The following is a 7,036-nucleotide window of genomic DNA, read 5'->3' as shown; positions in this document are numbered from 1 at the left end:
TTTATTGTTCTGCTCGTTGGGCTTTAGTAGCTCACCCCTTTCCCCTAACCCCCAGGTTGCAGGGTCAGAGATAGCTCAGGAGGTCAGCAAGGGTAATGGCTATGGTCTTGTAGTATGTAATAGAGTAGTAGTGGACATGTGATGTAAAATAAAATTATGTAATGTAATGTATTATGGATAGATTTATGCTTTGCCCTAGTAATGTATGGTTAATCCCTTTTTGTACATGATCTTTATGTAATGTTTTTATTAAGGAGATATGTTGAACCAAGCTTGATGTATGATATGTTGACCCTACTAGAGCATTTGATGAGGGCTCTAGTATGGGGTTTTTATGTATATAGTTCTAGTGCATGCACAGGTCAAGCTTGGTGTATGAAAAGTTTATAGTTTTTATGAAAATGTATGATCATGTATGGGATTTATCAGATGTACAGGATGTATGTTAGGCTTGCTACGGGTTCCAGCGACCTTAAGTCGATCTGAATCCTAGGGCCGGTAGCGGTCCGGTTTTCGGGTCGTTACATAAATGGTTACATAGATGCTAGTTTTCAAACCGACATAGATGACTTCAGATCGCAGTCAGGATTCGTATTCACTTTAAATGGTGGAGCTGTTGGCTGAAAAAGTTCCAAGCAGAGCACTGTAGCAGATTCTACAACAAAAACTGAGTATATAGCAGCATCAGATGCAGCTAAAGAGGCAATCTGGTTGAAGAAATTCATCACAGAGTTGGGAGTGGTTCCTAGCATTGCAAATCCTATGGACCTTTATTGTGATAATAATGGTGCCATAGCACAGGCAAAGGAGCCCAGATCTCATTAGAGATCTAAACACATACTCAGACGATATCAACTTATTCGAGAGATCATTGATAGAGGAGATATCAAAATATGCAAAGTAGACACAAATGACAACATTGCAGATCCACTAACCAAGGCTCTTTCACAAGTCAAGCATGATCAGCACACTAGGTCTATGGGTATTAGATACTTGTATGATTAGGTCTAGTGCAAGTGGGAGATTGTTAGTGTATATGCCCTAGGCCATTGTCTTTGACCTTTTGTATGTCATTTTGGTTATTAATAAAAGAGGTTTTTATCATCATTATTTGTTTGCATGTTACATAATAATGATTATCATCCCCGGTTACTTATTAGTATGTTGATAATAATAAAATATAGCTAGTATGATTATTGATTGATAATCATGAGATGATTATGTATATGTTGATATAATTCAAGAATCATAGATACTTGTTAGAGAACAAAGTATTGGATGGACCCGCATTGAGATCACTACATGGGTTATTGTCATAAGTGAATCTCAAAGTAGTTATGTCTTAATCCTTTGACTTGAGATTGTCATAGTTTCCAACATAAGGACTATTATGTTTTGACATAACCAAACATTGTCTTTAATCGGACAATCATAAAGGTTATGATTGAGCATAATAGAAATTATGTAGAAGATAATGAACAATCAAGATAGGATTTGTCCCTCTCTCTGAGAGAGATATCTTCTGGGCCCCTCGATAAGTGAGACTGAAAAATGCACGGCCGTGCTCAAATGAATTGATAGTGTGATCAATATCATTTGAATTTATCAGTCTACTTAGAGATCGAGAAATCATAAGTTTGAACATTATAAGTTTGACATTGACCATGACTTATGCTCAAACTAGATATCATGTAACAAAGGGATGAATTCATGTTCTATTTATTAGGCTTTATCGGACTATTGATCCTCATATTAGTTGGGTAGTCATAATGTCTTGCTAGAGGCCACTTATGACTTATGGGCTTTGTGGGACTGGGCCTATTGCCAATTAATGTGAACCTATTGGATCACACATAAAAGAACATTGTTGATGTGCTATGTCATATTAATGGGCTAAAAGCCCAAAGCCCGTTAATATAATTAATAATAATAAAATGTTATTATTATTAATCATTAATATAATTAATAATAATAAAGTGTTATTATTATTAAAAATTTATTATTATGAGATAATAATATTTAAAAGATCTGCAGTCTATCTGTAACTGTTACAGATAAAGAACTCTATCACATTAGATATTTGAGTATCTGCGAGATTGTGATAGTGGGTTATGAACATAACTCCTTTTAGGAAAAAGAGTTGTGGGATGAACACAAACATATAAATACTCTTTCTACGAATTGTGGAGAAAAGGTTTTGAGAAAACTCAGTCTAAAAAGCTGCAGATTGTGGAGCACATAATCTATCTATCTTTCAGAGAGCTAGCACTCTAAAAGGATAGAAGACGTTCGTGTGGATACCATAGAGGGTGTTCATTTGAAAAAGCAGCACCATCAGTCCAACATTGTATCTTCTCGACGAGATTAACAGGTTAGTGTCATATCCTTCTTGTAAATTAAACGAAGCACTCGAATTCTGAAAAAAGAAAATCAGAGAAATTTTATTTTTTCGCTGCGCCTTTGGGTTGCAATTATTTCCGGAATTTCCTAACACCGGGCTGTTTTAGGTTGCGCCTCAGAATCTAAAGTATGGTATAACACCATCACATGGTGTATCTACAGCACAAGCTGGGCCTAGCGTAAGCAAAGCCAGTGGAGCTACTTCATCTTTTCAGTCTAAACCAATGATACAACCTAGTAGACCTCGCACTCAGGCCAAAGTCTTTGCTATGACACAACAAGAGGCACAAGCATCTCCAAAAGTGGTGATTGGTATGTTAACTATTTTTGATAAAGATGCACACATTCTTATAGATTCTGGTTCCACTCACTCTTTCATATCTCAATCATTTTCGGTGCATGCTGATAGAGAATTGAAACCTTTAGATTGTGGATTAGCTGTGGGTACTCCAGTTGGGGATTCTATTGTATGAGAACGTATGTATAGAAATTGTGTTGTTAAGTTGGGCAATCATGAGTTGTTAGTGGATTTGGTTCCATTGTATCTACAAGATCTAGATGTTATCCTAGGTATGGATTGGTTATCCCGTCATCATACTACAATAGATTGCTTTGAGAAGTCAGTGGTATTTAATAGTTCAAAAGGATCCAAGTTCACTTTTTTTAGGAAAGGCGTTTACTCCCTTCTTATTTAATTTCTGCCATGACCACTAGGAAGATGCTTCAGAAGAGCTGTCAGGCGTACCTAGCCTATGTGATGGACAATAGCTTAGAAGAACCTAAATTGGAAGATATACCAGTAGTAAGCGAGTTTCCTAATGTATTCCCTGAAGAGCTTCTCGGGTTGCCTCCAAATAGAGAAATTGAATTCTCTATTGATTTAAATCTAGGTACAACTCCTATTTCTATGGCTCCAGCAGAATTGAAGGAGTTAAAAGCACAATTGCAAGAGCTACTTGATAAAGGTTTCATAAGACCTAGTGTTTCACCTTGGGGAGCCCCTATGCTATTTGTGAAGAAGAAGGATGGTTCCTTAAGGCTATGTATTGACTATAGGCAATTAAATTGAGTCACAGTGCGAAATAAATATCCTTTAATTACCCGCATTGATAATCTTTTTTATCAGCTCCAAAATGCTAAGGTCTTCTCTAAGATTGATTTACAGTCTGGGTATCATCAATTGAAGATCAAAGAGTCTGAAACACCTAAGACAACTTTTAGAACTCGTTATGGGCATTATGATTTTCTTGTTATGCCTTTTGGGTTAACTAATGCACCCGCTGCTTTTACGGATCTCATAAATAGGGTGTTCAAGCCCTACTTGGATAGCTTTGTTATTGTATTTAATGATGACATCTTAGTGTATTCCCATAGCAAGGAAGAGCATGAGATACATTTAGGGATAGTATTGCAAATTTTAAGGAATAAGCAACTGTATACTAAATTGAGTAAATGTGAGTTCTGGCTTGATCGGGTGGTTTTCTTAGGACATGTTATCTCAGCAGATAGAGTTTTGGTTGATCTTAAGAAGATTGAAGCAGTAGTCAATTGAGACCCTCCAACTAATGTTACTGAGGTTAGGAGTTTTCTAGGCTTAGCAGGGTATTATCGTCGCTTTGTTCAGGATTTCTTCATCATTCCAGCACCATTGACTAAACTTCTTAGAAATAATGCAAAGTTTGAATGGACAGATGAATGTCAAGAGAGCTTCGAGAAGCTTAAGACATGTCTTACATCAACTCCAGTCCTTATCTTACCCTCAAATACAAATGGATTTATGGTGTACAGTGATGCTTCTCGCAAGGGTTTAGGCTGTGTACTCATGCAATATGGGAAGGTGATAGCTTATGCTTCTAGACAGCTTAGACCACATGAATTAAATTATCCCACCCATGGCCTAGAATTAGCTGCAGTTGTGTTTGCATTAAAAACATGGAGGTATTATCTTTATGGCGAGACTTGCTAGATTTTTATAGATCACAAGAGTTTGAAGTATCTTCTCATAAAGAATGAGTTGAATTTAAGGCAGAGACGATGGATTGAGTTACTTAAGGACTACGACTGTACCATTGAATATCATCCAGAAAAAGCTAATATGGTAGCTGATGCCCTTAGTCGCAAGTCATTTAGTAATTTAGTTTATCTCAAAACAGTTCAACTTCCCCTATTACTAGAGATTAGATCCTTAAGGGTAGAACTAGCAGTGGATGATGTATGAGCGTTCTTGGCAACTCTCAAAATTTGACCAGTTTTGATAGAGAAAGTCAAAAAAGCCCAAAATCAAGACGAGCAGTTGAACAAGATCAGTAATGAAGTAAGGGATGGCACCCGTATCAAGAGGACTTAAATGTTTGGTGATAGATTATGTACACCCAAAGTGGAAAGCTTGAAGAGAGAGATTTTGGAGGAAGCTCATTGTTCTGCTTACTCTATGCATCCGGGTAGTACAAAAATGTATAGAGATCTTAAGGAAAATTATTAGTGGCCAGGCATGAAGAAAGAAATAGGTGACTTTGTGTCCACATCCTTAGTATGTCAACAGATTAAAGCAAAACATGGGTGATAGTTGATAGATTAACCAAGTCAGCACACTTTTTGCCTGTCAGGATGAATTATTCTTTAGACAAATTTGCAGAGATCTATGTCAATGAGATTGTAAGACTCCAATTCCATTGTTTCAGATAAAGATCCAATATTCACTTCTCGATTTTAGCCTAGCTTGCAAAATGCTTTAGGTACCAAGTTGAAATTTAACATTGCCTTTCACCCTCAGACAGATGGTCAATCAGAAAAGAACTATTCAGACCTTGGAAGATATACTGAGGGCTTGTGTGATGGAGTTTAGAGAAAGTTGGGATAGGTATGTGCATTTAATGGAGTTTTCTTACAATAATAGTTATCATGCTAGTATCGGCATGGTTCCTTATGAAGCTTTTGATCAAGCATAATTTAGCCACATTTTTATCATAATTATTATTGCTTATTTACACATTTTTCAGTTTAATTTATGGTTTTTATCTTGTTTTTACAGAAAAGGAAGAAATTAGAAAATGGGAGAAAAAGTGCAGAAAAAGTACAGAAGGATGATCTGCCCAGTGATTTGCCCAAGATCACCAGCTAAACTGCTCCCATCACTGCCCAGATCAAGCTAAAGCAGAAACCCGGAGGCAACAGACAGCAGTGATATGGGCAGTGATTTTTCCAAGAAACTCGAAGATCACTGGCCAAATCACTCGCAGAGACATAGAGGGCTGACTCACAGAGAAGCGATCTGGTCAGTGATTTGCCCAATCACTTGAAAAAACTGGTCAAATCACCGGGCAAATCACTTTGACAGCAGAAAATACAGCAGAGCGGGAAATTATTCAGAAAACCGAATTTCAAGTTTTCAGAAGTCCAAATCCAACTCAATCACTACCAAAACAATTCCAAGAGCCACGAAAGAGTTTCTCACCTAAGGAATTCCAGTTGCAATTAAATTCAACATCAAAAGAGGAATCACAAGCCAAATTAAAAAGGGATTTCAAAACCCTAGAAGGATGGAACTCTTCAGCTATAAAAAGGGCAGCCTCCAAACCAGCAAGGGCGTCTTCTGATCAGGAATTGAACTCGCCAGAAACTCTCCAGCATCTTCCTTTTTCTTCTTTTCATCTTTTTGTGTATCTAGTCCACCATGAGTGGCTAAACACTTTTCTTTCTAGTTGAAGTTGGTGAATTTCAGATTTTGTGATGAATTGGGAGATTTAATACTCCATTGTTGAACTCTTGTTTATTTCAATATTTATGCAATATGATCTTTTCCATAATTATTACTTTGCTTTTAGAATCAATAAGGGCCCATTGCTTTTAAATTGCTAAAGTGATAAATTGTTTGAATGATTTAGGTCCGTAATTGCTTAAATTGTTTAAACTCACATTTAATCAAGTTGCATGATCTAAACTTGACCACGCGGTTGGCAAGGTTAGAATTAGGTTTCTCTAAGTCTTAATGCAGTTAACAATTGTTCGATGCTATAATGCCCCAAGGACGTTCCTTGGCAACTTGTTAACTAGTGTTTGATTAGCGAACGTTTCCTAATCAAACTAGAACTAAGGAGGAATTTGGATTGTGAGAAGCGTCTTCCACATCCAAAACTAATTTATTGGAATAAATAGGAGTGTTAAAGAATCAATGATCAATTCTAAACAATCTGAAATAAGATCCATACTTCAACTAGAAGCTTTTCTCTTATTGATTTACTCATCTTTAAATTATTGCTTTCTTTTGCTATTTAGTTTTAATTCATCAACTCAAACCCCCCTCTTTTAATTATTTGTTATTTACTCATCTTGGTTATTATTAGGAAGATCTTTAGTGTCAATTCCCTGTGGTTCGACCCTATTGCCACTATCTACAAGTTTATTGTTGATTGTTTAATAGGTTTATTTTTGACGGCTTCGACAACCGCTTATCAAAAATTGGCGCCGTTGCCGGGGAATTGATAAAAACTAACGTATTTTCCCTTTATGACCAGGTCTGGCCGTAAAGACACTCTTCTTTACGACCCTGAGATTGAAAAAACTGCCAAGAGCCTAAGGAAGCAAGCAAATTTGAGGAACCAAGCCTCAAAAGCATCTTCATCAACAACACCCTCTC

This window comes from Manihot esculenta, chromosome 7 (assembly GCF_001659605.2).
Source record: "Manihot esculenta cultivar AM560-2 chromosome 7, M.esculenta_v8, whole genome shotgun sequence".
NCBI lineage: Eukaryota > Viridiplantae > Streptophyta > Magnoliopsida > Malpighiales > Euphorbiaceae > Manihot > Manihot esculenta.
The sequence above is the reverse complement of the archived record's forward strand: the minus strand, read 5'-3'. Positions refer to the sequence as shown.